This window comes from Ictidomys tridecemlineatus, chromosome 1, assembly GCF_052094955.1.
Source record: "Ictidomys tridecemlineatus isolate mIctTri1 chromosome 1, mIctTri1.hap1, whole genome shotgun sequence".
Lineage (NCBI taxonomy): Eukaryota > Metazoa > Chordata > Mammalia > Rodentia > Sciuridae > Ictidomys > Ictidomys tridecemlineatus.
The window spans coordinates 30,787,088-30,800,743 of NC_135477.1; the positions used below are offsets into that span (position 1 = coordinate 30,787,088).

General features: G+C 44.4%; 1 protein-coding gene across 50 annotated transcripts in view; it reads left to right on the forward strand.

The window, feature by feature from the left end:
* Nucleotides 1-212: 212 nt before the first annotated feature.
* The window catches only part of Sorbs1 (sorbin and SH3 domain containing 1), a 231,072-nt gene continuing 217,628 nt past the window's right edge, over nucleotides 213-13,656 (forward strand). For 37 of the 50 annotated variants that reach the window (XM_078035698.1, XM_078035761.1, XM_078035799.1 and 34 more), the window contains exon 1: nucleotides 219-371. The gene's annotated coding sequence lies outside the window, so the exon portion shown is untranslated. Of the gene's footprint in view, nucleotides 372-13,305; nucleotides 13,434-13,656 lie in introns of those variants that run through there. The other 13 variants (XM_078036573.1, XM_040271997.2, XM_013362848.4 and 10 more) reach the window with 5 other exon arrangements.

Consider the following 13,656-nt stretch of genomic DNA (forward strand, 5'->3'; position numbering starts at 1 on the left):
GAAGGACCCAAAGTTGGCTCCGGACTGAAAGGGTTACTGGGTGCGAGCGAGCGTGCGCCTTCTCAGCGGAGACCCGCGGGCCCGCGCAGGGCTCACAATGCCGCGGGCGGGGCGGCGGGCGCTACCTCGCCTCCCATTGGCGCACACGCCCCTTCCTGTCACGGCCGGGCCAGGCCACGCCCCCTGGGCGCTGCCAGAGTGGACGGTTCCAGAGGCATGCTAATGAGGGGCAGGGCGCCGCAGCCCATTGGCCAGCCGCGGAATGTCGGTGAAGTCAGCGCCGAGTCCCAGAAAAACAGAGCCGGGCCAACTGCAGCGTGTAGTGTGAGTGGGGCAGGACGCGAGCAGCCCGCCCGCCGGCGACCCGCAAGGTAAGCCTGCGCCGCCGGCCAGCCGGGCCGCGATCGCCGGCTCCGGGGCGGCGGAGAAGGGGGTGTGCGCCTGCCCGGCCCCCACGGGCGGCGCCTTTGTTCCGCGCTCCAAGGAGGTGCTTTTTAAAGGGCCAGCTGTTGGAGGGACTTGAGGGATCCCCCTCCTCCAGAACATCCTCCCATGGTCACGGGGACTGCTGTGGTCCCTGCGACCCAACGGTCTGTCATGCTTGCTCGGTAGATCTCCTGTCCTTTACGGAAAGTTCCCTAGCTGCAGGGGACCTGGGGCATTCCAGGTTTCTTTCTTCTTCTTCTTCTTCTTTTTTTTTTTGGTGGGTAGCGGGTAGTGCGATCATGGCCACTGCCAGAAGAGAATGTCCTCCCGCCTCGGGCTGGGCTGCAACATGGGTGGGTGGAGGAGACTTGAAAGCCCCGGTGGGTTTGTGTTGTAAAGTGAAACTACCGAAGGGCTCCTCTGCAGCAGCCAGAGGAAGGAGGAGGGAGCGAGCGGCAGGATGGAGGCATCTCAGGTGTGTTCATTCATCAGCATCCCCTCGAGCAGAGGGCGGCCTGAGGGGCGCAAGGACAAGGCGTCTGGGCCGAACCCGCCTGAACCGGCGGCCGGTGTGTGTGTGTGTGTGTGTGTGTGTGTGTGTGTGTGTGTGTATGCGCGCGAGTGTGCGCGTGCGGGGACACCGTGCCTGCCCATCCCTCCCATGCTCCTTCATCTCCCGGAGTGGCTGACAGCATCTTGCTAGGCATCTCATCACTGAGAAGGACGGAAAGCCATCCCTTTCTCTGAATTCCCTGGGCATTCCCACCTTGCTTCTTTCAGACCTGGCTTCCTTGATGAGCGGTAGTGACATTCAAGATAGAATGGAAAAGAGGCATAAAGTCATTATGTTCCTTTCATGGGGGAATGTACTGTCGAATTCTGCATCCCCGTGCCTCCGCTGTCGTAAGATGGCTTTGAAATTCACCAGTGCACGCTTTCTTCGGGCAGACAGAATTTATTACGCTATTACACGGCTACATAAAAGCAGAAGGGATCCCACTGAGCGTGGCTCATTTTATCCAGTCCCTCGGTTTTCCCAGCATGTTCTGGCTAAGGCTTTGGATTTTTGTGTTAAACACTGAGTGCTGGGATGCTCCTGTTGTCACAGGGCCGACCCGCTGAAATTGCTCGAATTGATTTCACTGTCAGTAGGAGGGAGGTTCATTTAGAGACTCATGGAACCTTTCTAGCATATCTGGCCTCTGACTCCATGTCCCTACCCCATCCCAGAGTGCCTTTTTTTTTCCTTTTTTAGGTGAAGACTAGGAATGTCTTGTCTGTCTCCACTCTCCTTGTGTTTGGGGCTCTATTTAGATTCAATTCTGTGGCTGGAAAGGAAGCTTGGTGGTGATTGAAGGGGGGTGGTAGATTAAAAGTGGGGTGGACAGCAGAGGGGGATGGCAGCATTAATAACAGAAAACATAAGGTAGATGTTTGGAGACTACATAGCTTCAGACTATAGAGACTCCTAAGGTAGATGACTGTGAGTGTGTGTGCTGTGAGGGGGAGGGGTGAAGTAGGAGGATGCTAACAGCATTTATCTGCCCCACCCTCTTGATGCTGCCTTAAATAGCTCCTTGCCAGCTGAGCCCTGAGGTCTCCCTCTTGGCCTGAGGGGAAAGGAGGGAATAGCTGGTCTGTGGTCTTCTTTGCCCTCAGCACTGTTGGAGTAGATGCTTAGGAAAAGGTTAGTTTTCCGAGAGCACTTTGCTCGGCTGAAGGACCCTGTGATAACCGGATCTGCTGATTTCCCACCAGGGAATTAGAATGACTGAAATGAAGTGCTCTCTCCCCAGTGGGGTGAAGATGTTGGAGGGCATTGTCATCTTCCATACAACGCCCATCCTTCTCTTACCTGCTTTCATTTGTGGCAGTTGGAGAGTGTATGTAAACTTTTAAAAGAGCTTGCTAATATTGGGGGTGGGTTGGAGTTTGGGAAAGGATGAACAACTCTTTCTTGCAGAACAAAGAACTGTTCAGCTCTCTCCTCTTTCTCCTCTCCAAAATAGAGTTCAATACAGATAGCAGAGTCTGGGTTTTCTTTGCAGAGAATGAAAAGGCAGGCACAGGAAAGAAAGCTTCTATTGTGTAGGGTTGGTAATCATTTGGTCATCCCAACTTAGCTCTGGACCCATCCCTGGATGTGGAAGTAGATTTGCTGTAGAGGGCACTCATTAGTAATTCCGGATTTAACCTGCCTATGGGAAAAAGGAATGGATGGTCTCAAAAAGCTGGTGGAGCTCTGGACCAGAGGTAGGACAGTTGGCTTTGGTCTTGGCCACCCATCTTCTTTGGACTTTGGGCTAGTAGTTTCTGCTTCCTAGATCAGTGTCCTTGTTGATAAAGCAGAGGACTTTAGAACAAACAATTTTCCAGGGTTCCTGATAGCATTACTCTTCTTAGATTCACAAGTACAGTTTTTGATGGCATTTTTAGATTCCTTCTTTTTTTGCTAATCTGATGCTAAATTCACAGTATTGAGCAATGGCTTGGAAGAAGCATTCTAGGACACAGGCCACTGTTGGATTCAGATTCACCTTTTCCTTGCTTAGTGTGAGTTGTGAGGTTTACTGTATGTAAAAAATTCAGAACCGGAAGGGCCCAGAGTCAGAGGCTAGACCCTCAGCATGGGAGGTTATCTGGGGAAGGTGAAGGTAGAATAACAGATTGTGAAGGAAAGAGAGTTTCTTTCCTTTTTAAAAATTTGTTAACATATATTAATTGTACAAATTAGTAGATTTCATCGTGACATTTCCATACACACAATATTGTCTTTTAATCATATCCACCCTCTCTTCTACCCTTCCCTCTCTCCCCTTCCCCCAATCCCCTTCCCCCTTCCCCCTATCCATTTCCCTTTTCCTAATAGTCCCTCTTTGCTTTTGGATTTTTTATTTTTTTAACATGGGATACTTTTAATTCTGTGTCTTACTTATTTTGCTTAACATAATGTTCTTTATCCATTTGTTTTCAAATGGATGACATGACTTCCTTCATCTTTATGGCTAAGTAACACTCCATTGTTATGCATACCATATTTTCTTTATTCATTCATCTGTCAGTGGGACCTAAGCTGATTCCATAACTTAGTTATGGGGAGCAATGCTGCAATAAATATGGGCATGTTTTGTGTGCTGACTTCATTTCCTTTGGATATATACCCAGAAATGGTACAGCTGATTGAATGGTAGTTATATTTTTAATTTTTTGAGGAATCCCTATGCCATTTTTCCATCGTGTCCGTACTAATTTACATTCTCACCAATAGTGTGCAAGGGTTGTTTTTCTTCCAGATCCTCACCAGCATTTGCTGTTTTTTCTTTTTTCTTTTTTTTTTGGTAATAGCCATTCTAATTGAGGTAAGATAAAATCCTGAAGAAATTTTTGATTTGCATTTTCCCGATTTGAGCATTTTTCCATATATTTATTGGCCATTTGTACTCCTTTTAGGAAATGTCTATTTAAATCGTTTTTTTTATTGGATTATTTGTTTTTTGTTCTTTGAGTTTATCATATATTCTGGATATTATTCTCTGTCAGATGAGTAACTAGCAAAGATTTTCTCCCATTCTGTGGGTTGTCTTTTTCACTGTTGATTGTTTCCTTTACAGTGCAGAAGCTTTTTAATTTAATGTAATCCTGTTTGTCAATTCTTGCTTTTATTACCTAAGCTGTTAGGGTCCTATTCGGGAAATCATTGCTTCTGACAATATCTTGGCATGTTTCTCCTATATCTTCTAGTAGTTTCAAAGTTTCAGGTCTTACATTAAGGTCTTTGATCCATTTTGAGTTGACTTTTATACAAGGGAGATAGGGGTTTAGTTTCAATCTTTTGCATGTGGGTATTCAGTTTTCTCAGCACCCTTTGTTTAAGAGGCTTTCCTTCAATGTATGTTATTGTTATCTTTGTTGAGAACCAACTATAGATATGTGGATTTATTTCTGGGTCCTCTGTTCTTTTCTATTGGTCTACAAGTGTGTTTTTATGCCAATACCAGGTTCTTGTTACTATGGCTCTGTAGTATGCCTTGAAATCAGGTATTTTGCCTCTAGCACTTCTCTTTATGCTCAGGATAGCTTTGGCTGTTCAGGGTCTTTTGTATTTCCATATAATTTTAGGATTGTTCTTCTAGTTCTGTGAGGAAAGTCATTGGTATTTTAGTGGGGGTTGCATTTAATCTACAGATCACTTTAGGTAGAATAGCCATCTCAACTATATTAACTTTCCCATCCATGAATTTGGGAAGTCTTTCCTCCTTCTGGACCTGTCTTCAATTTCTTTCTTTTGTGTTGTTCTTTTCTTTTTTTCTTATTTTTATTTTTAGATATTGCTGAACCTTTATTTTATTCATTTATTTATATGTAGTGCCGAGGATCAAACCCAGTGCTGCACACATGCTAGGCAAGTGCTCTGCCACTGAGCCACAACTCCAGCCCCTGTGTTGTTATTTTTATTGTAGAGGTTTTTCATCTCCTTAGTTGGGTTTATTGTTGGGTATTTATTTATTTACTTTTGGAGGCTATTGTAAATGGGAATGTTAGGAAAGGGAATTTGTTTAATTCATTCTCTCCCATACGATCAGCTGTACCACTTCTGGGTATATATCCAAAGGAAATGAAGTCAGTACACAAAACATGCCCATGTATGTTCAATTCACTATTTTATTTCTGATTGCACAGGTGAACGAACATTCAGATATTAAGGATATGGGAGTTGGAAGAGACCTCTGTGATTGACCCATTTAGCCCCCCCTCTAAGGACTTTGAGAAATTGGGAGGCTTGGCTATTGGTCTAAAGTCACTCAGCTGGCCAGATGCCGATCTGGAGCAGGAACCCAGGGGAGTAGGTTCTTGGTCCCCTATTCTAGATATATCTGTTAATCCCTCTCTTCCTCTGAGAGAGAGGAGTCTAGGAAGGGGAGGGGGAAAAGTGAGGAGGAAGTAGGAACCCAGGAAGAAGGGGGAGGCCAGAGGAGAAACAGATAAGAGAAGGTAGGAGGTTGTGGACAAGTTCATTGGCAAGGAAAAGACACAGGAGCCAAGCTGGGAGGAGGAGAAAGGAATGGAGCTTGAAAGGAAAGGCACTGCCAGCCTTGAAAGAGCAGAGCATTTCTGTGCCCTTGGCTTAGACAAGGGAGGGTGTGGAGTGAGGGGGACAGAGAGGCCAGCCTTGATTGAGCCTGACTTGGAGAGTCCCCTTGAGAGCTCTCCTGTTGAGATGGGACTGTAGAATGGTGGAGCCTGCTTAGTGTCAAGGCTTTAGCTTCCCTGGGGCCCATGGAACTTGAACATGTGGGGAATCAGGTGAGCTGGTGGTGATGCTGGCAAATGTTCTGCTGAGGTCCCAGTTTTTTTTTTGTTTTTTTGTTTTTTTAATTAATACAAAACTAAAATATTTTCCATGGTTTTCTCCTGTGAATTTCATTGTATGTTTATACAATTGTCATGTTTTATGAGAGAGCATTTCATGTATCCCCTTTTCAGTAGAGAGACTGGTTTGCTGAATGGTAGCTCATCTGGGGGAGTTCTGTCCTGTGACCTGAGCTAAGCCTCAGAATGTTTCAGTGAGCAATTAAAGAGCTGGGAACAGTGGCTAACCAGAGCATTAACTGTTCAAAGGCAGGAATCAAAGGTGATGATACTTTGAAGTCTACGTTCCAAGCTAGCAGCTGGCCAGGAGCAGTGTAACTTCCTTTGGCCAGCTCCTCGGGCCTTCGGAAGTGTCTCTGTGGATCCTTTAGCTGCTCCTGCGTTGGTGTGTGGACAGCATGATGCGTGGCACTGGATTTGGCTGCCCTATCCTTCTTTTCTGTGTTTCCCTCCTTTATCCATTTATTTTTCTCTCCTGTTGTATCTTTCTCCTTGCCCTCCTCCCTTATCCTCCCTTTACTATCAATAGGATAGCTTTGTACTGTGCTTTAATATATTTATTGTGTCATTAAAATTTCATGTTCTCTGTTCTTAATTTAAAACCAGTTCAGACTTCTTGAATGTGGAAGTGTTTTACACACAAAACAAACAAACCAAACCCAATTAAATTGCTTTTTATTCCTGTGTGGCCTTCCATTGATTTTTTTCCCCCCTCCTCTTCTGTGGTCAGTAGTGGCTCTTTGTGGAAAAAAAAAATCCCAGGTCTCTGTCATGTGGTTCTTGTTTTTAAAACAAAGACAGCTATAACAATAGAAAGAGTTTCCACCCTTGTATTGTAAACCACAAGGGACACCCTCTCCCAAGAGATGTGCTCTGTTTCTTGACTTTCTTCCATGGAAGGAGTGTCTTTAATATCTTCTTTAACAAGGCCTGTCCTATAAGGGGTGTGGGTACTGCTGGTGCTGTCCGTGAGACTGACAGGCATAGCCAAGAGAGCAAGGAAGAATTTACCATGATGGATTTTCTTCATTTCCCCGGGCTATATCAGGACACTCACTTCTTTGGAAATGAATGAGATGTTTGTCATCTTAAAGATTATTTGGGTAGGATCCAAGGGATATCTTGTGCCTACCTTGGGAGGGTGGGCAGCCACCAACAGGTTGCTGGCATGAAATTCCAAATGTTTTGATATATGTTGTACAGCCTCATAAATTTCTTCTGACTCTGATTAATTACCGAGAAGATTGAGTCTTAATGTTCAGCAATCAGCAAGCAGTTTAGGATCTAAAGTGGGCCTTGTAAGAAGGAGACACCTAGAAGTCTCCAGTTTTTATATTAAAAATCCATGTGAGTTTTATATCCAACTTTATTTGTGCTAGTCGTAGTCTATCTAGTTACTTTTAGTATAAAAATACTTAAGCTGCTTTACTGTTGAACACAATTGATGGTTGAGGAGAATGTGTTTATCCTGGGCCCTCTTCAAGTACGTACAGACCCCAAGCCTCAGGTGCAAATGCCAGGTAGTCAGGAATGCTTCAGACCTGCTGTGGTTGAAAACCACCTCCCAGCCTTACCTGCTGGCCCTTCCATGTCCCTAGAGGCCAGGCCTCTTGCTAGGATCTATCCCTCACTAGATGCTTTTCTCTCCCTTTCAGGGCTGATTCCTACTACTCCTATAAGGCTTCCTGCACATCTGGAAGATGTGCATTTCCTACTTAGTTCACCTTTCTGCCTGTTTCTCTTGTGTGTTTCTTCCTTCATATTTTGAGATCTTGGAGAAGAGAGAATATTTCCATTCCTTTTTGAATTTTAATTTGTCTCAAAGATTGATCAATCTACCTACCTCCATTATTTTAAAAGTCAAATACCACTACAAGAAAAATGTAAAGGCTTGCAAAGAAGGCAGGCTGGGTACTGCAGCCTTTTCTTGGAGACCTGTTCCCCAGTCACTGAATGTGATTTTCTATTGTTGTAGGGAAAAAAGCACCACCAATTTAGTAACTTGAAGCAACCTAGATTTATATTATAGCTCTGTAGATTAGGAGTCTGGAAAGGGTCTCATTGGGCTAAACTCAAGGTAGGAGCAGGGCTGCGTTTCCTTTTGGGAACTCTGTTTCCTGATGTGTGCCATGTCTTAGAGGCTGCCTGCATTCTTAGGTCAGGGCCATCTTCTTCTATCTTCAACTCCAGGGAAGGCTGGTGGAGTCCTCTAATTGCACCACTCTGAGCTTCTTCCATAGTCATATCTTCATCTGACTCCCTCCCCCCTCCCACTTTTATTTTATTAATTGTATATAATAGTAAGATTTGTTGCCTCTTCCACTTTTAAAGACTTTGAATAATCTAGGATGATCTCTCTATTTTAATAAAGACTCTGTGTGTGTGTCGGTGAGACTGGGGGTTGAACCAGGGCCTTTCATATGCTATGCAAGAGATCTGCCCTGAGCTACATCTGCAGCCCTGCATTCCTATTTTAAGATCAGTGATTAGCAACTTTAACTCTATCTGCAAACTTAATTCTCCTTTGCCACATAAGTAACCATGTTCCTAGGTTTGGGGCTTGGGATATGGACATCTTTGAGGGGCCATTAGTCTATCAACCCTTTTAGCTATTTCTCCTGTTTTACTATCATATTTATAAGACCCCCTCCCCATGCAAACACACGTACTCACACATACACCCCCCCCCGCACTCCCACACTCCCACACTCACACACCCCCACCCCCACCACATTACTTCCCTTCCTTCCTCTTCATCCTTTCAGTATGTCACATCACAGTTTTCGTTTACATTGATATTCCATATGTACATTATTTTGACCGTGCAAATAGTGTCAATGGCTGAGCCATATAGTATACTATAATGATATATATATATATATATATTTTTGGTACTGGAAATTTAATCCAGGGGTTCTTTACCACTGAGCTACATCCCCAGCCCTTTCATTTAAAAAGTTATTTTGAATTAGGGTTTCACTAAGTTACTTAGGGCCTTGCTAAATTGCTGAGGCTGGCCTCAAACTTGTGATCCTCCTCAGACTCCACAGTTACTGAGATTATAGATCTGTGTATTTTTCCAAATTAGTTTTATTAATACTGATTATTAATACCCTAAGTCTCTGACAGTACTTTAAAACATCTCTGATTTATAACATATATTTATTTTCATTTTATTAATTTCCTGCCCCCTGCCCGCTCCTTAGACTTCCCTCCTAGAGGCTCCAGCCCTCTCCTGTTCCTGTCCATTGGCCTCTAGGCCTGTGGCATGACTTTTTTTTTTTTTTTTTAAGGATTTTTTTTTTTAAATTTAGTTGTAGATGGACAACTTTTTTTTTTTTTTTAATTTATATGTGGTGCTGAGGATTGAACCCAGTGCCTCACACATGCTAGGCAAGTGCTGTACCATTGAGCCACAACCCAAGCCCATGTGGCATGACTCTTGCTGGGAATTCCCTTGCCTAGCTCTGGATGGGATTCTCAGTTTCCTCTTTGTTGATTTATTTTCCCAGGAGTTTCTGAGAAAGGGTCTGTGGAAGTCCTTCATTCCAGATTGCCACATTTGAAATGTTCTTATTCTACATTTGTACTTGATTGTTGGTTTGACTCGTCTAGAATTTTGAGTTGAAATACATTTTCTCTTAGAATTTTGAAGGCACTGTTCTATTGTCTTCTAAGTTCCATATTGATGCAAAAATTTTGGATGCCATTCAGATTTTTCATCATTAATGGGTAATTTTTAGGATCTTCTTGCTTTCTCTGTGTTCAATTTTCCTTGATTTAAAAATTATTGAGCTGGTGTTTTTATGTCCTTTTGATCTGAAGACATTCTTCAGTTTGGGGAAATATTCTTAAATATTTGTATTTAGTAATTTCCTTTTCTTTATTTTCTGTGTTTTGTCTTTAGAATTCTTATTAGCTAAATATTCTACTTTCTGGATTGAGTGTATAACTCTAAAATATTTTACTTCCTGTTTTCCATTTTATTATATCTTGGTTTTTCTTTTTGGAGGGTATCTTCAGCTTTATCTTAAGCCCTTTTTCAATTTCTTACTTTTGCTTTCATGTTTCTACATGAAGTGAAGCATCAGTCTCTGTTTTACTTTCTAAGTGCTACTTAATTCTCTAAATGTCTCCCCTCCCCTGCCTCCCACTGTTATTTTTTATTTTCTATTTTTATTTTTTGTGGTGGTTCAGGGGATTGAACTCTGGGTGGAACAATATTGGACATGCTGGGCAAATGCTCTACCACTGAGCCATGTCCCCAACCCCCCTTTCCTTTTTAAATAGCATTCTATTCTTGTTTTATGGTTACAACCAATTTCCTTGTTATTGTTGTTGTGTTGGTTGTATTCTGCTCTTCCCTGTGTTGTCTGTTTCCTCCAAGCCTCTTTGTGCTTGCTTTGATTACTGTATTTCCCACTGAAGCCATGCTTCCATGCATGCTGATCCTACACTGTCTGTTTATATCTTAAAGATGGACACTAAAATGGTCATTGGGCATCCTTGTGACATAGGATTTCCTTGTAGGATAAGAGAGCCCCTGTTTCTTCTGCTGGTGAAACCTAGGTGTCAGTGCCTGTAGATCTTTTCCCTGGGGCTTTCAAGGACAGAGTTTTCCTGGAGAGAATCTTGCCTGGGGTTGGGGTGGGAGGGTAGGAGCATGACTTGTGTGTATTCTGGGAGCCTTGATGGGGATGGAGATGCATGTTATCCTGTTTGCTCTGCAGCTTTTCACTCTATCCTTCTGTCTGTTGAAAGTTACTACCCTCTCTCCTGACTCTCTTCACTCTGTCTGAATCCTGAGCCTCTGGTGTTACTTGCCCGAACAGTGGACTTTGGAGGAGTGAAGTCCCTGGACTGAGTAGACTGCAGGAGGAATCTGGGTCTGATTGCTTCTTGCACTAACTTTCAGCCAGCTCTCCCCTGTCTGGCCCCTTTCTGCTTCTCCCCTAAGAGTCCTTGGTGCCTCCAGTTCCTGAGCCTTCTTCATGCTCTGTGCCATGAGTTGGCCACTTGTTCAGTGGTTTCCTTCTGGCTTCACGTAGAGAATGGACAAAGTAGGAACCTAACACAGCTACTGCTGTGTTGGTCACCTCTCTGTCTCCCAGAGTGTGCTGGTGTCTCTTTTCCATTAAGAAATAAATTCCTCTACTTTCCTTTTAGTGGGATTGTTGGAGACAGAAGAGGTGTTCATGGTGTTCAACCCTTTGATTTTATCAGAAACTTACTTCATCTCTTTATCCAAGTCCTTAAACCTGTGCCTGATATAGGTTATATCCCCAAAGAGATATTTGTTAATGACTGGATGCATGTTTCTAAGAAGATATGTGCAGTCATTAGATTTCAAGAGATTCCTAAACATATATTCTTATAAAACTAAATTCATCGTTTATTCTGAGATAGACATAATCACAGGCAGTGAATCCTGCCTATTGTCTCCATGAGTATTGGAGGAGAAGCACCATGAGACAGCATCCTGGACTGTTGGTCTTATGAGTGGTGGGCTCCAGGTGCTACCTGTAGCACAATTAACTGCCTGGCTGGGTCTTTTGTGTCCTCAGCCTTCAAATGAGGTGCTGGTCAGGGCCCTTCAGTTCTCTGCACAGAGCACTGCTGTGTGCATGCACAGTGCTAGGGTCCTTGCAGGTGTCTCTTCTCAGGCAGCCAGTGCTGTGTTTCATGGTTTCATCTCATTCTCAAATGTCTGTTATGGCATGTGTCATGCTAAGTTGATTGTTTGGTTTGTACGGAGTAAGTCCTCTGAACGTTTCACCTCTTACTCTCTAGGCTGTGTGCTCCTGATGAGAACTAAGTTGTAGTCATCTTCATGTTTCTTTCATCTACACAGTGGAGTCAGCGAGGGAACAGAAAAGCCATTTGCTCAAGGTCATGAGGCTGGATGGGACTGAGCTGGAGACAGATCTCTTCTCTTTGAGGGTGGCTCTTCTCTTGGTGAGGTGATTTAGGGGCGTAGAGTGCCTAGGAGTGTGGTCTCTGTCCTCAGGCTGCCTGCTACTGCCTTGGTCCCACATGAGTCCTAGAGGTCTCTGCTCTGTACCTCACCTAAAAAAATGGAGAAAATCACAGTCCCTACCTCACAGTAGTTAGTGAGGATTAGATGATCCAGTGATGCAAGTCTGAGAACTGTGCCCACCATATAGGTAGTCACTTAGTAAGTGCTGGTCACCATTATTGAGAATAAGATGGGGACAGAAGTTACTAGTAGAGCCAAGGAGTGTTTCAAACGGGAGACTCTGGAGTGGAAAAAGAATGTTGGCAGGCGGGGCTGTGTTTGTCAAGCTTGCTGGCCACCTGGAGAGGGACAAAGCTGAATGTTTCTAAGCTAGGGGCTGCTTTGGTCATGTGAGCTGATGTAAAAATGCCAGCATTCAAAAGGCCCTCTGAGTCCCTTCACTGGTCACTGGTACTCTGAACAAAGATCCTTTTGCTGCCTCTTTCTTCCTGGTTTGCCTCTACCTAGGCTGGCCCTTTCTCCTGTCCCCCAGCATGCCTTTCACTGTCTCCATCTTGGACAGTTGGTGTTACAGATATTTGCCACGTGGAGCAGAGACGGGCATCAAAGCAGTGCCGAGTGAGTAGGGACAGCAGCCAGGCATTTGAGCCGTTAAGCAGTTAGGGGCCTGGTCTTTTCTTTGAGATGTCTTTCCTTGGTGATGTCCTTCCCACCATTGCTACATCTTGCCAGCAGGCTCATCCAAAAGAGCACAGTATTCTAGGGGTACTACTGTGTTTTGCTAGATGAGGAGATAGAGAAGCTCTGGTGTTAGCTCCAGGTGTGGGAGGGGCATCTTTGATTGGCAGAGAGCCCTGCTTGCGTGTGGAGCTTTACCTCAAGAAGTGCCTTAGCAGCCACAGTCTCATCTCATCCATGAAACAGGTGTTGGTAAGGGAGTTAGACAGGGGGCCTGCCCTCCTGAAGTTTGTTTCCTCATTAACACCGAGAGAGCAGGACTCTCATTTTCCTGAACAGGCATTCAACAGTGCACTTAAGGTGACGAAGCAGGAAGGTTTTATTTAGAGTGACAAGGTGTGTGTGGGGAAGTGCAGGCAGTGCGGGTACTTTAGGCGTGCATAATGGATGTGGCATCTTGCCTTGTCCAAGTGGGCACACAGGTCAAGTAGTAGAGGCCGATGACATATATGAGGTCAGGTGTCTAGAAATGACTGACCCAGGACTGACCTGTGAGGAGATTGCTTCCGGCAATCAGCATTTTCCACATGACACAGGAGTGCAGGTTCTGTCTGAGTACCAAGGATCAGAAGTACTAGGTTCTTAAAGCTTAACCTGTAACTGGCTCTGCCAATCCATTTCCACCTGAGCCCCGGCTTTCCTTCGTCACTGGGGTGTTGTAGGTTGTACATAGTAGCTGTAACAGGAATGGGTGCTAAGTAGATCCTGGAATTGCCCTTCTGCTTTCAGGTCAGTGTGAAAGCTCATTACTCATTTATGCATTGATTATTGACATCAGCCTGTAGACTAACCTTTGAGCTTGGTTTCCCAGTATGAAAGGTCACTAGGACATACCTTATGAAATCCAAACAGTTTCTTTTATTGCTTGGAGTCTGTGTGGATCCTGGTGGCTGTGCACCAGAGCAGTTTCCTTGACTGATATGTAAGTAGATGATTCATTTGCAGGTTGCTCTTCTTGGAGTTTGTTTTCAGTCAGGGCAGATCCAGTGTGTGCTCACATCCTGTGAGCACAGAATGTTGATCAGGGGTTGTAGTTACTTATAATAAATGGACTTGGAAAATGGGGACAGTTTCCTGGTGTGTGGATATTAGGGAGTTTTTCCAAGGTGGCTGCAGCACAGGTGTTATGGACTCCCCTGTGCTTG